This window comes from Cibotium barometz, chromosome 36, assembly GCF_041138505.1.
Source record: "Cibotium barometz isolate CiBa-2024 chromosome 36, ASM4113850v1, whole genome shotgun sequence".
In the NCBI taxonomy this organism is placed as follows: domain Eukaryota; kingdom Viridiplantae; phylum Streptophyta; class Polypodiopsida; order Cyatheales; family Cibotiaceae; genus Cibotium; species Cibotium barometz.
In genome coordinates this window covers 39,788,696-39,805,517 of record NC_141081.1, presented here as the reverse complement: position 1 = coordinate 39,805,517, position 16,822 = coordinate 39,788,696, and positions in this window count along the sequence as shown.

Sequence of the window (16,822 nt, the reverse complement as noted above, 5' to 3'; positions counted from 1 at the left end):
ACCAAAGGTAAGGCATTAACACTACAATTGAAGCTCTTTGGTAGATCAGTGTTTGAATAGTCTCACTTTTACTAATGTGGTTCCTTATGCCTTTACAGGATTGTGTTCTTTTTGAGATGGTCTTATCTACATTGTTTTTGATAGGGATTGTAATGATGGATATGAGAAATTTCATTGTTCTACGCCCAGATACCTCCTGATAGATACTTGGCGAGATACATGTCCAAACCATGGATTGACCCTGATAGTACTCAACCTGAACATCGCGGGGGTTATAGTGCTCCTCCTTTTCAAACTCATTCTAGGTACTTTTATGCTCCCGTAGGTGAAATTTGCTGTGGGCATCACTTTGTCACTTTATTCTATCAACAGCATCATCCATTTCCACATTGTCATGAGTGTGCACGACTCGTATTAGGAGAAGCTTCACACATTTGTTGGCTATGCTGCTCTTACTTTCGACGATATGGCACGGGTTTAATGAAACAAATTGTGGGAATTACACCCCAACGCCATAACCTTCTTGATGTGAGAGTACCAGACCGAGGACCAAATCAACCTAGATTACCTGAGGAGGTTCAAGCACAACAATGAAGGAATACATGCATAAATGACTTGCAACCACCTATCTTGCAAGCCCTCCTTCCCCCAGCCTCAACATGTCAATTTTAGATCACTATGAGTACCTATATTGAGCAATTCCAAAATCTGAATTGTCTGCTTAACCTACCCATAGAACCAATGCCATATTTTAGCGAGGAAGCACTCCTTCCTCTACCACCTTCTCCAGAGAACCAATGCCATATTTTAGCGAGGAAGCACTCCTTCCTCTACCACCTTCTCCAGAGGCCGACTTTTGTACAGGGTTGTCCTTGCATCTTGAAGTGATTGATACCATCTTTCCAACAGAAGTGGACACAGATCCACCACCAGTGCAAGGGTAAGCTCATCAACTCCACAATAAGATCAACAAGCCAGGGCACTTTTCTCCCACTTATAGGTTTTTTTCCTCAGCTATATTCGGTGATTGGCACCAATAACAAATTTTATTCTTTTCTTTTCTTTTCTTTTCTTGTTTGTTAATAAGACATTTTGCAGAGATCTTAGCTAAACAAGAGCATACAAACACGCCCCAATAGTCCACCTACCGTGCACACAAATTAGGAAGGGTGGAGACATGCAATGCTTACAAAGAGCAAAGAGAAGCAATCTGCACAACATCAGCAATGCATCAATGCAAACGCACAACAAAACATCAACGAGCACTACAAGAAGTGTATTCAAATCATCATAATCTTTTGTTCTTTATGTGCTTTTCACTTTTGCATATATTGTTTGCATGTTCACACACAGTTGGCTGGTTTAAGTTTCAAATTAGTTGTTACTATGTGGTGAGTGATTTCTACATTCTTAGAGGACTTAGTACGAGGTATTTCTATTTGAAGACGGTGTAAGATATATGCCAACGAAGTATGCCAAGTTCTTATGCTCTCGAAGTATATTAGTTATCCCTAGTGGTAGCTACCTCTTAGGCAGGGATTTCATTCACGTGATCACGTTAACCGCGAAGTGGTAATAACACTAGTTAATAACACTCTCACACACTTGTTAATATCATAGATATTCACACAACCGGGAGAAACTTGCTATCCCGGTTTTCCCGGTGGGCTACTAGCTTGGCCCGGCGGGCCACTGTTTAGCCCGACGGGCTACTTATCTAGCTCGGCGGGCCCCGGGGCCTTTTTTTTTGCGCCAAAAACTTGGTTGTTTTGGAGGGACCTATATAAAGGGTTTCCCCTCACTTCCAAATGTGCTTTACCAAAGCACTTGGGTGGCTCACCTCAGGCTAAAAGACACAAGAGGTGAGTATAGATATTCTGGATTTTTGTTTGAAGCTTGTTAATAATATTTTGTATTTTATAAGATTTTGATTGTAAATGGTTTATCGTATTTGTTACGTGGACTAGCAATGTCTCCTCTTGGGTGGTCTACTCGAGTGCCAATTGGTCTGGGTAGGAGCTTCCCTAGAGGAGGGTATAGGTGGTGAGATGTTCGGGACATCATCTCTATCTAGGGATGGATTGCCTCAAATGCATCTCACCAAACGTTTGGTTTCTTTAGGTCGACTAGCAATACCTCCTCTTGGGTGGTCTACTCGAGTGCCATTTGGTCTGGGTAGAAGCTTCTCTAGAGGAGGATATAGGTGGTGAGATGTTCGGGACATCATCTCTATTTAGGGATGGATTGTCTCAAATGCATCTCACCAAACGTTTGGTTTCTTTAGGTCGACTAGCAATACCTCCTCTTGGGTGGTCTACTCGAGTGCCATTTGGTCTGGGTAGGAGCTTCTCTAGAGGAGGATATAGGTGGTGAGATGTTCGGGACATCATCTCTATTTAGGGATGGATTGCCTCAAATGCATCTCACCAAACGTTCGGTTGCATTGGCAAGAAGTGGGTTTTAGACTTTATAATTGCATATTTTAGTTTTACTCAGGCTGTTTTGGATCTCAAATCTTGCATGATTGTTGTTTAGGTGTTACAATGGTCTAATTGCGGCACATCAACCCAACGAAGCAACAGACCATTAGAAACTAGTGGAGTTTCCTTGCAACGAGATATGACAGCACAAACTTTGAATGTTGCGTCTCAAAGTGGCAAGAGGAGGAGCGGAGGAAAATCACCGGGACCTGAATGGCAATTTGCTTCCAATCGTTCTAGATTTGTCGAATGGAAGTGTAATTTTTGTGGCTTGGTAAAATCTGGGGGTGCTCCCAGAATAAGGGAGCATTTGCTTGGCACTAGCACAAAAAATCCCGGAGGTAAATGCAAGGGTGCAGGAGCTGATGATGCTGCAAAGCGCCTTAGAGCTTTGATAAGTAAACAAGCATCACAAAACAAGAGGCCCAATCTCTGTGCAAGAAATCACCAATCGCCGAATTTGGCAGCATCAAGTGGAGGGATCTCCAACCAAGGAGTGACTCCAACACATACTACTTGCGAAAATGACACCCAAGGTCCAGATGTCTCAATACCGATGGATGCATCTCCTGAGTTTCAGGTGGGTATGTCTCGTACCAGACAAACTAATCTAGTTGACAGCTTTCGTGCCACTGCTTTAGAGGATGCTCAACTTGCTTTAGCGAAAGCGATCTTCTTTACTGGTTCTTCATTGTCTATGGTCACGAAAGATTCATGGAAGATGGCTTGGAAGAAGATTGGAGAATATGGACCTGGGTTTTGTCCACCAACTTATCACCACATGCGAAATCAATTACTTGACAAGTGCTATGACAACACACGGGAAAGCGTTCAAAGACTCATAATTGACACCACAAATCAGTCTGGATGCACAATTGTCAGTGATGGTTGGTCGAATGCCCAAAGACGTCCATTGATAAATGTAATGTTGGTATGTCCTCGTGGGGAATGCTTTATCAAAGCTGTTGATAGCTCCGGGGAAATTAAATCTGGTCAATTTATCGCCGATATCATTGGTGATGCTATCGACCAAGTTGGGTCTGAAAATGTGCTTCAAGTGATTATGGATAATGCAGCTAATTGTCGAGCAGCAGGTCGTATGTTGGAATCTCGATTTTCCAATATCTATACATTTGGTTGTAACACTCATAGCCTTAACTTGGTGTTACAAGATTGGTACAAAAATGCTGATACAGAGTGGTTCAAGGAGATTATCGATAGTGCAAGTAAGATTGTCAAATTTGTGCTCAAACGGCAACGTGTTTTAGATATGTATCGTCAACGCATGGAAACTATGCTAAAGTTGCCTTGTGAAACCACATTTTGCACTAATTTTTATATGCTTCAATCTCTCCTAAGAAATAGGAATGCAATCATGGAAACCTTTGTGTGTGCTGGCTTCTCTGAGTGGGAGGCTGACCAGTCCGAAAAGGTTAAAGAAAAGGTGAGGTACATGCGATCTTTGATATCGGATCGTAGTTTATGGGAGGAAGCAGCAGATTGTTATCATGTTATGATGCCAGTTATGCTTGCTTTGCGCCAGTTGGATTCTAGATTGCCAAATATCGGGAAGGTTTGGATGGCGTGGTGGTCCATTCAAGAAAGCCTCGCAAACCCAGAGGAGCCCACTAAAACTGTTGTCAAGCATTGGAGTCCTCCATTCACCAGAGCAAGGAGAAATATCTTGGCCAAGTATGTAAGCGCTCGGTGGGTAGGAGCACATAGTCCATTGCATAGTGTTGCATATTGTCTTGACCCAGAATACTGGCATATGGACGTGAATGCCCTAGATGAGGAGGTAATCGATGATTTCTATGATGTTGTGGAGCGATTTTATGAAGATCCAGATGAGCAAGCAACAGCGGTAATTGAGCTAACCAAGTATAAATTGAAAGAAGGTAGATTTGCCTTGGAGTTTGTGCAAAAGCTTGCTAAGGAACAGCCTGCTTGGAAATGGTGGATGTTGAATGGGGGAAGTGTTCCAACTTTGCGATGCTTAGCTGTGAGAGTGCTTGCGCAATGTGCTTCAAATTCTAGTTCTGAACGTAATTGGAGCAGTTACAAGTATGTGCATTCTATTAGCAGAAATCGTTTATTGAGTGATAGAGCTGAGAAGTTGGTGTATATGTATTGTAATGATAAATTGGTGAAGTCAATTGAGTCAGATGATTACAACGAAGAGATGCCTAAGTGGACATATGACATTACTCAGGATGAGTATGATGCAGAAGAGAATGGAGATGTAGAGCCTAATGTCCCACATACGAGCGATAACTTGTGCTTTATTGAAGAGATAGAAGAAAACTTGCAACCCGATTTTGGTGTTAGTAAAGCCACCCGCAGACGCTCCTCACATTTGATGTAATCATGTTAGTTTTGACACACTCCAATGTAATCCGTCTTGCAACAACTGGATATCAAACATGTTGGTGAACATTTTAGAGAGAATGGTTTTTAGTCATGTCATGTTAAACTTAGAATACGAAATCATGTTAGTTTTGACACACTCCAATGTAATCCGTCTTGCAACAACTAGATATCAAACATGTTGGTGATCAATTTAGAGAGTATGGTTTTTAGTCATGTCATGTTAAACTTAGAATACGAAATCATGTTAGTTTTGAGACACTCCAAAGTAATCCGTCTTGCAACAACTGGATATCAAACATGTTAGTGTCAATTTAGAGAGTATGGTTTTTAGTCATGTCATGTTAAACTTAGAATACGAAATCATGTTAGTTTTGACACACTCCAAAGTAATCTGTGTGCATGTGTTTGTGTGTGTGCGAGAGAGAGAGAGAGAGAGAGAGAGATAGAGAGAGAGCATTGGAAATCTTTTGAACAAAGTTGCCGAATCTTGTTAAATTCCAGGGTTGCATTTAAGAGAGAGATAAGTTTAAATGCGGCTCTAACTCGTCCATGTGTCGTGCATTGGTCAACCGATCATAGTCGGCACCCAATTTAAAACATATATACAAATTTTTGTGAAATTCTTTGCCGCACAAAGCACACGTAGTACTGTTGACCATGTGTTGCAAAAGACAGGTCAAGTGGTACATGTGCCCACATGGGACAGTGTAGTGGCCAGACCATGAGTGAAAGAAACTATAACAAATAGGGCATGGTCCGCCACTTTCGTGCCCATGTAGAGGTGGTTGCTCCAAACTATTCGGGTGTTCAAATGCCGTCATAGGAGAGTTTGCATGGCCTTGCTCCTCCATTTGCGTTATGCGTCTCTTCAAGAGCTTGTTCTCTCTTAGTATATCTCTAGCGCTTGAACTTTCAGGTGCTTGCCCGCGCTCTGGTGCTGCTTCCGTCTGTTGAGGGCCTTGGGTGCCTCTAATTTGGTTGATTTGAGTTTGAAGCTCATCAACCGTGTGATGAACTTCCATTGAGGCTCCAAGAATGGCCAGTTGCAACTCATCTCGAGGCATAGTGATTGACTCACTCCGAATGTCTTCCACATGTAGATGAGGAGGTCGAGAGCTAAAGTCTACAACTGAATTCTGCACAAATTGTGCATATAGCATTTTAGCAAACCAGAGGGGACAGTCACCGTGATGCATGGGTTGGGCCATGACATCCACAAAAATGCGCTCCGCATGCTCGATAATTAAAGGAACACTACATTGTGTTAGCTTCAAGCGCCCTTTTTTTATGGCATCATTGGAGACGTCAGGCCAGATGCTCTTGACCATCTCTTTGGACACATTCTTATTTACTTGGGCATACTGTAATCCATGGGCCGGTGCCCATTTGGAGGTGCGTCCGGCAATACGTGCCGCATCATTCACAGTGCCAGTGCCCGAGATTTGCTTTAAGCGTTCAAATGCCTTCTTTGCGGCTTCATTATTATCAGCCATCTGAGAAAAAGTATGTATACACTTTAAGTTTATAGAATCAATGTTAATTTAGGAATAGCTTTAAAGTTATTTTCAGATGTTAGGTATAAGTTTATAAAATCAATGTTTATTTACTGCAAACTTGTTATTTTCAAATACTCAGAGAGAGAGAGAGAGAGAGAGAGAGAGAGAGAGAGAATTGGGATCAAAATAATATTTAACAATTGGGACCAAAATAGTGTCAGTCGATTAAAGGCAGGTCATGGAATAGATAGCCAACCAAAACATATCATTTACAAGAGGCTTTATAATAAGTGTGGTGTCATCTCAGATAGTGGACGTAAGCATGTAGCAGGTGACACTTCCAAATTCTTCAATTGCTCCTCAAAATCTGCCATGGTCTTCCTATCTTCCTTTGATGGCGTCATATAGGCAGCCGTCCATTCCTTAATCAAATTTGTGTGGATGGCAGTTTTACCCACCCACGGCACTTTGGTCATTTCTACAAACTCAGCACAAAATAATGTAAACTTTTCAATCACCCAAGCCAAGCAGAAGACATCTGATGCATTGCTCCATGGACAAGGGGACCTTACATCTGCGAGCTCAGGGGCTCTCCAGGGGCGTTGATTGTGCTCTGCTTTGTTGGAGATATTTGTGGGTTTGAACTCAATCCCATCCCTCAATGCAAGACCCCAGTCAATGATGCCTACCCGTGGCACCCCTTCTTTGGTGAAATCTATCATTATATTCCAGGGGTGGCAATCATTGTGGATGATCCCTTCAGCATGTGCAAAGGCCATGGTATTCACAAGGGCACAGATAAGCTCGGGAGCATGAAAAATCAAAGACTTGTATCGCTCCATTTCATGAGGAGCCACTTGTTTTTTCTTGTATCTGTTGCCTTTGCCTACAGCAAGCATGGAACTGAGGGTCCCCTTAGGAGGCGGAACACACTCCATTATATCTCCAAGACTGCCCCCATTAAAGAGGGGGAAGAGCAGTATCCATGGCTCCTTCCTTGTGTGCCCAATGGCGCGCACTATGCCCCTGTGGGTTAGGTCGATTGAAGCCTCCTGAGCAAAAGACTTCAATTGAGCCCTTCGACTACCAAGGAATTGCTTTGCACAATAAGAAATGCCTTCTGGAAACCAGGAGACACCTTGAATATGGCATTTATGTACAATGCCGTACGATCCAGAGCCCATCTTCTTTTCTGTGATGATGGCCTCTGCAGGCAACCCAATTGTCATGCTGCAGTTAGTATTATGCTTTGTGCGCTACAAGTGGGTGCCTTTAGAGACCTCACGTGCACCAGATGATAAATCTTCTTGTTCATCAGCAGGCCGGTCCAGCTCTTTGCGAGCTCTCTTGCTCAGGATAGCTTGGGTGTCTATGGCCTTTGCACGCTTGGACCTCTCTTTCTCTACCTTCCATTTTGTGTGGAAGTGCTCCAGCTTGGATTCATTTGTTTCCGCTGGTCTATCGTCACCTAGGTCAACAGCGCATCTAGGCATGTTGCCCACAATGCTAGTAACAAAATGCTTGATGGCTGCTCCATCAGCACCCACATGGATATTTTTCACTGCGCGGACAATCTCACCTAATATTTGCTCAAATCGATTCCTATCAGACACAATACCCTCGATGTGATTAGGTGACAAGCAACTAATGAGGGTAACGAGTTTGATACGAATTGATTTCTTGATTTCAGGAGTAAGTGCAAGCGTCGCCATCAATCTGCACAATATAATTGACAAATAGTTGCAACATTTATAACCACAAAAAATGCTATTTGTAAGCTAACTAAGAGATTTCTACATCCAACACACTTATGACTCATGTCATGCAAACTAAATAATCACATTCATCGTCAAAAACAAACACAAAACACAAGTTTACGACTTAACTTGACGTCAGCAGACCTAGTCAGTATACCGACCATCTGCAGATATCGCATTAAGATGAAAACTATGGCACAAGTGACACATCGTCAGCAGACCTAGTCAGTATACCGACCATCTGCAGATGACTATCAAACCAAATAACAAAAACAAACTTCACCACATAGCTTGGTGTCAGCAGACCTAGTCAGTAAACCGACCATCTGCAGATACCGTACTAAGTAGCAAAGCATCACACATGTCAGTAAACCGACCATTTGCAGATACCGTGCCACAACGAAAACTTCTACATAAGTTAAATATTAAGAGTGCACATCAGCAGACCTAGCCAATCGCTCGGCCATCTGCAGCGGGCCTCTTAACATTTAACGACACATGCACATGCATCACAAACAACGTTAAACTTAAGCGTATGCAAAAAATTAAATGACACCAACACTTTCAACTTAAAAATTACCTCAAATTGATCACACTAGCACCACCTACACCAAGTACAAGGAAGATTCTGTGAACAGTGACCCCCTGGACCACCCTTTTATACTACAATATAGCCCGCCGGGCCGGGAGGCGGGCCCGGCGGGCTTCTCCGCGCCCGGCGGTCCAGACTTGTAGCCCGGCGGGCCAATTGTGGGTTACCAGGTCATCCCACCCTCTAGGATTTGAGAACTGTGAATTTTGTGAACATTGAGATTTGTGAACAATAGCTGTGATCACAAGAAAAAAGGCTGTGATCACGTGAATATGAAATCCCTGCTCTTAGGTATGGGCTAGGTGCTACGATTAATTTACGAAACTCATGCCCTAAAAAATATATACAAGTGAATCGAGACATGACGTGTCTACGGCCATGTGGAATGCTTTGTAGGACCTTGGGTTGTCTTAGCACCTTGGGACTGATGCCTTGGTTTCCATGGAGTGAACACTGACGTCTAAAAGATTAAGAAGAAGACCTTCAAGGACGATATCGCCTTGATAGATGCTCGTAGGACTCTGGGGTACATTATGGGCCGTCAAGACTGATGCCCTCATCTTCATGGGGTACTCCTTACGTCAAAAAGAAAGAAAAGGGTCTATCGCCCTTGAGATACTTAGCGGCCTTCTTGGCGGAGGTCTCTTGGGGCCATTGCTTGGGTCTCATTGGGATGGAACCTTCCTCTTTATCATCTTTTACACACACACACACACACACACACACAAAAAAAAAAAAAAAAGATCCAATCACCATTGCTCATATTATTTAGGAGTAGGGTTGCCACTTAGGAATAACGTAAACACTTGTAGGACATTGAGATTGCGGTCATAACCTGCAGTGTACAAGCACACTTGCCTTTGCATAGCACTATCTACCACTTAGTCTCACTTTGACTAGTCTTTACTCACTTCTTTTAGCACTCTTTAAAACTCTAATCGGCCTTTCACTTGCATGCTCCCGTGTGAGATTGTCATTGCTGGTTTTTTTTTCAATAAAAGGCTTTACTTGTCTTCCATTGTTTTTTGCAGCTTTTGCTTCTGCCGCGCCCAAGGACGTGCACGATTTAGGAAGGGGGGAATGTTCCACGGGAACACTCACGGGAACACGGATTATGGAAGGAGGCCGGGAGCAATTAATGCGAGAGAGCAGGATTGTAGCCATGGGAACATAAAGACGCACATAATTTTTCCATATTTTTGTGCCGAAGTGCAATGTAAATCGTTTTAGGCCAATGTGGGTTCTAAATGAGAGTTCTAAGTGTATTAAGCAAGGCTCACTTATGGGGTTGTCCGACCAGGCCTAGGGTTAGGGTTAATGACAAAAGAGATGTTAGCTAAAGAAAGTGGACGTTTTTTGGCCATTCTCATAAGCTATTGATTGAAGCTCTTGAGCTCTCAAGCTATGGCAACTCTCTAACTCTCTCTCTATTGTACTCTAATCAGCATCAAGCTCCAATGAGTATAGCTCCACTTCATTCTCTTAATCTGTTTTAGCATCATTGAAGTAGATTAATCTATGATTAGTTGAATGCTTCTTTCTTTCTTTTGTGTATGTTGCATGCTTGTAGTGTGTGTGTGTGTAGTCTCCATTGATGCAAGCTCTTGCCCACTTCATTGGCAATGAGTTATTCATGGATAGACTCTCTCTATGAGCTTGTGGGTTTGTGAATGTTACATTCTATGCTTGCTTAAGCTTGTGGGTTAGTAGATGCATGCTTATAGATTTGCTGGCATTAGAGAAAGCCAAGATTTAATCAATGTTTGAATGGGATTAAGAGATTGCCATGCATTGCTTGTTCTCTTGATTAGTGTAGTGGGTTTAAGGGATTGAGAGATTGACTGAGGTGTTGAATGGTTGAATCATCAAGTGGTGGTTCGTGTATGTGAGCTCTCCCGCAAGGGATAAGCCTTCATGCACTAATCGGGTCGAGTCCTCGGATTGACATTGTGTTTCTCAGCACATTTGTTGATCAGTAGTACTCTATGAGCACTATATTGCACGGTAGAGAGAACCGCTCTTCAGTCATCATGATGGTCAACAGCACAAAGTTGATAATACCATACTACAAGGGGGAGAGGATCTAACCCTAATGGATTTCTATGATGTTTAACACAAAAAGTTACAAGCCTCTTCCACGAAAGCCCCTCTACCACAATGACCTACCATTTGTGTCAATGACTAACTCCGATAAAGCATTTACTCCTTCAACCCCATCATCATGAAGTTCGATGCCAAAACCTCGCAATCAACATCTATTCCTTAAAAAGTTTCCTCGCGCAATCATCTATCTCTAACCAAGGAACTCAAAGGAAAAACCCCAAACCAAATGCCTCTTCATCATCTAACCTTGCCAAAAGAGGGAAATGTATGCTCAAAAGCCTCCACATCAGTAACCACCACTCTACAAGAGACTAGAACCTCATCTCACCAACAATGGCCATGAGTCTCAAACTTGAAGCCTCGGCGACAACTAATGTGAAAGAGGGCTCACAACCATCCACTTCAAACAAAAATAAAAATCCACTAAGACAACAAAAATCAAGGTATCTTAATGCTATCAAAATGTGGGTGGAGAAGCAGCTACTTGTTGCTATCAAAATGTGGGTCAAGGCTACTATGAAGGTGCCAATCAAATTTGGGAGCCTCGACAGTCAAAGGCTCTTCCTCAACGCATCACTCAGAGGCTAAGGAAAAAGAAAAGTACTCCACAAAACCATCCACAAAAGCCTATGCGAGTTCCTCAGCGAAATCTAGCATCTCAACAAGTGTGGGTACCCAAAATATTACTGTAAGCATAAGGATACTACCAAGGAGATACCAACGCTTGGATTTCCAAGAACATCACAAATTCTCCTAAGCTTGCACAAAGAAGGAAGCCTCAACACCAAAAGAATTAGCCACCAATTTATAATGTTCAATCATCAAAGATGGGTGCCTATGCACATGCTTCAACAAGAAGGACATTATGAAGGTAATACCATCATATGGTTGCCAAAACTGAATAATGTGAAGAAAGCCTCACAACCAACTTCAACCCCAACAACTTCACTAAAAGTTCGACAAGAATGGAGGCCCAAGCAACACCATGCAAGTCACTCAGCCACTCTCATACATTTAGCACCTACACAAGAGCTTGTGTATTCAAGAAACCCCAATGGTAAAACTAACCAGTAGTCTTACCCCCCACCACCACCTTGACAACATTTGAGCCAAAAATTCAAGAATCAATTCCTGTATCTGCAAAATGAAGACTTATGAGTGCATCAAAGGCAAACTCACAATGCTCTTTTCACCCCTCTGGATGTGAAGTGTAAGTGAAAAGCTACGTGGTAGGTATAAAAACCTATTCTCTCAAAAAAGAGACTAGCCACAAGTGAAAAGCTACGTGGCAGATATAAAAACCTATTCTCTCAAAAAAGAGACTAGCCACAAGAATGGATTGCTTGCAAGGTGGTAGCTAAAAAAAAAACACACAAAAACAAGGGAGTAGCGCATATGGAAACTCCCAAGGATCTTCAATAGCCCCATTATATCTTGTTAAGCTTATCGCTTACTATCCTTTTGGCTATGTTAATGTAGTAGCTGCTCCATGAGTACATATCCATACTCATGCACTGGAGGACATTTACCATCGACAACATCCAAGTACATCTCTAGCTGGGGGGGCATGGTGGGAAAAAGCCTGGTCAATGGTACAATCCATCGCCTTGAACTTTCTTTCAAATTTCAAACCTCTCCAAATGATGCTACCATCTTCACAAATCAACGATCTTCAATCCTTGGTGAAGATATCTATATTAGCCTTGCAAGTTGACATAATTCTTTCAATCCTCACCAAACAAGTGGCTACTTCAACACAAAGCAGTTCAATAAGAGTCTATATGAACAAAAGACCATAGAACGTCAATCATCAAGGCAATCTACAAGCATGTTATTTCTCCCCACACAAAGGTCTTCAACACAATCACAAGGACGTGATCGCCATTAGGAAGAAGGGGGAAAGTTAACCCATTCCTAGAGTTAACAAGAGCTATCACCATTATACTACATCAAGGAGTCAAGGTAGATACACCAATGGGTCATACATTCAAGATATGAAGCAATGGTGTCCATATCTACAGCTTGAACGGGAGGCCGTAATGGTGTGACAGAGTATTTATGGTGATTCCCGCTTCAAGAGCATGTGGCAGCATGTAGGATGAAGTCCCACATGATTTACTTCATGGATATATTGTGAGAGTAGTCATTGTAATAGCATTATGCCTCTTATGAGCCTAAAGTGCCTGGCTAGCCACAGTTTAAGTGAGTGTGAATACTTATGGCCATGTATATCAGTGAATTTGTCTCATAATACAACGGACTCTCCCATTGTGCAATAGAGTCTTACTCTTGCTAATCTCTCTCTCTCTCGGGTTAGGATGAGCCATAACAAAGAGAATCACCTAGATTCTTTTTCAGTTTAAAAAACTTTATGAGAAGAGTAATCATTACATGCTTTGACTGAGCCCCAAATAATGTGCCTAGAGAATTCTAGGCTTCATAGGAGGTATCCTTTCCATATATATGATGGATATATTTATCACTGAGACCCAAGGCAATTGCCAATGTCGTCTCATCTTTGCTTATCCAAATGGCCTTCTCCTCCCTGGTTATAGGCATTTTTTTCTTGCCATTTGCAACTCCCCACCATAGCCCTTTATCATTAGAGTAAATTTGATCTTTGTCTTCCAAGTATAAAAGTTATAAAAGTTATACCCCTCAAATTTATTAACTTTGGGGTATAAAAGTTATACCCCTCAAATTTGAGGGGTATAAAAGTTATACCCCTCAAATTTATTAACTTTGGGATTGGACATGACTTTGGGTAGGTCTTACCTCTTGGATAATTAGTCCAAGAGTAGTGTCTAAACCTTCACAATAATATAAAAAAGATGCTAAAAACCTCTTTCTCTATATAAATTCTTACTAAAAACCTCTTTCTCTATATAAATTCTTATGAGTTGCAAGAAACTTTAAAAATCCTAAATTCTACTTCTTGATTTTCTTACTTGATTTAATGTATTTGATATTGGATGACTCACATGAATGAAGGCATTGATTAGCCAAGTTTAGAGGTTAAACCATTAATGATCACTAATTAATGAGAAAACTCACTATTTTGAGGTAGAGAACATCAATTTGAAGATCTCCGATCAAACCAAGTGAAAAACGCCACAAGGAGCACTTGGAGCTATGTATCTTGATGAGTTTTAAGCCATTAAGTGTATGATTAAACTCATTAAATAAGCATTAATCTCACATTACCAAAAGACATCTCTATAATTACACACAGGGTTGAGGTGATTTGTCTAAAATATTAATGACAATTCATTAATCTCGCTTTAACAAAAGACATCACTGTGACTACGCACAGGGTTGAGGTGATGCATCTACAAGAGTGACTACAGGCCACCATTTGTAAAATTGAGGCCGGAAATAAATTCAAAGGTGTTGAAAACCCCTTGGTATCAAAGGAATATCGACAATTTGATCTCGTTAGCACTATTATGTTTTTCTCCAAAAATGTAACACCCCTGGTATCAAGGGAATGTCGACAATTTGATCTTTGTTGAAGCACTATTATGTGTTTCTCCAAAAATGTAGCTCTAAGCAATAGTAGTAGCACACATTAATTTTAGACATTGATGCTACCTATGTGTGTGCCTGTAAGTCCATAAGAAGAATTAATAGTTGCTTTAGCTATCATTTATTTGGATAGAGAGATATCGACTCCATGGTGAGGTGATAAGAGAGAGAAGACTGTTAAAACCCTAAGATCTCTCTAGATAATTGTTATGCATAAACATGCATAAATCAAGTATAAACTCATCCACCCGACCACCCCCAAGCCCAAGGGATGCACACATGAATTATAATGAAGTACATCATACCTTTACTTTGATGTCCCATACCATAAAGAGGTATAACTCCAATCCAGCAGCATCATGTAGCTATAGTATGAAATGGTAGGTGAGTAGTTATGATCCTCTACAACACAAGAGAACATAACATAACCTAGCCTCACCATAACATCAATAGACCATAGCCCAAGCCTCCCTTGAGTGTGCCCCATGCCCCTATTATATAAGAGGGCCCTCAAGTGACTCTTGACTCTCCATTTTCCATGTGTGACCCTTGGATGCCTAACCGTAACCTTAACCCTTAAGGTTAGTCCTAACCCATGCTCCACTAGAGCTTGTTCCCATGATCCCATGCTCACAAGTCTAATGTGGGTTAGCCTCCTAGTATATGCACACAAAATGTGCATATAACATACTTTCCCTCTCTGAAAACATTGTACTCTTGCAATAAAAAGAAGGAGAACTGCGCTGAACAATCTCAACCGACTCCCAAGTCGAATCCTCTATTTCCCTATCTTTCCACCTAATTTTAACCTTAGGGATTAGTTAACTACAAAGTTTCCTTTCCCTGAATTCAAGTACCTTATGAGGTTCATGTGGAACATAGGATAATTCTTCGACTTCAACGAGTTCTTGAGGAGTAACTATGTTATCCTCACCTCCCAGTTTCCCTTTCAATCTATTGATATGAAAGACTGGATGAACTCTAACATGTCAAGGTAGTTTAAGTTCATACGCAACCGTGCTAATCCGATGTATAAATCGAAATAGACCACAATATCTAGGAGATAAATTCGAGCATTTTCCTTTTGACAAAGTTTGAAAATCTTTAGGAACTTTTAAATAAACCAATGCTCCTAGTTCAAAAGACCAAGTTGAGTGTCCTCTATATCAGCATAGAACCGCACCCTATCCTGAGCACTCCTGAATCCCAAGCTTCGGTCAGCATTTCCTACATATCACGCAAGAAATCCCTCGATGCATCAAGCTCGATGTCCTTTAAGACCGACATCAATAGTTAGGTGCCCTGGGTTGAATACCCATACATGAGACCGATATATCAATGGGTGCCCTGGGTTGATACCCATACATAAGTATGCACGGACTAAAACCAATAGCCGTATGTTTAGAACTATTATAGGCAAATTCCATCATTGGAAGATATTTTTTCCAATTTGATGATTTTCTAGAGATATATGCACGAAGCATATCCTGTACAATCTGATTCATACGCTCTGTTTTCCCACCATCAGACTGCGGGGGCGGATGATCATAGGAATTCATACTCAAAGTAGTTTCCTCGTTGTAAACCATTCAAAATAACACAGGAAAACATGGCATTATAACAACAGGAACTAGGTATCCATCGGCGGCCCGATGTACCCCACATCTGCTCATGGAATTATCGGCGTCCCAACTAGGCAAAACTTGATGAGTCCAAATAAAAGTTAGAAAACATCCAATAAAATCCACCAAAACAAACAGATCAACTAACCCATGATAGAATTTGTCTTAGGCTTAGGAAATTAAGCATAGACCACACTTAAATAAGTGCAAAATAAATTATCATGGAAAAGTGTCAAAGGTGAAACACACTTTGAACATAGGTTCTAGCCATCATTGAAGAAATTAAGATAATTATCCCATAAAATAATATATATGAGGGATTGCTAGAGCCCCATACCACCATGATACCAACCATACACACCTTAACAATTTTAAACTCCCTAGTATGCCGTCTAGGAAATATGAATAAAATCCTGTATAAAAGGAATAAGATGGTCTTATCCTAGACTTTCACATACTAAAATCTGTCTCTATAATCCTGAGACCACATAATTGAATTATTGGCGCCTTTCTAATGATAACTACTCCCAATAAACACAATAAAGCTGGGGTAGAAAAAATAACTCACCTAGATACATAAACAACTAGGTATCCGAGTTGGAATATGTACAAGAGTACAAGGAACATAGTCCAAAATTATGTGCAAAAAATGAAGGAAAATGCTACCCTCAAAGCACAGGAAATTATCCAAAAGATCAAAAGATCCTTATAAAACCATGGATAAAAGCATAGAAGCTCCTCAAATCCATGAAAACCATAGTTGATTATAAAAAACAATGCATGCCATCTAATGGACATTAATCATGCCAAAAGAAGCATTAAAATTGGTGGCCAACTCATCAATCCGGGGAGTATATGAACGTGGTGTCGTTCAAGC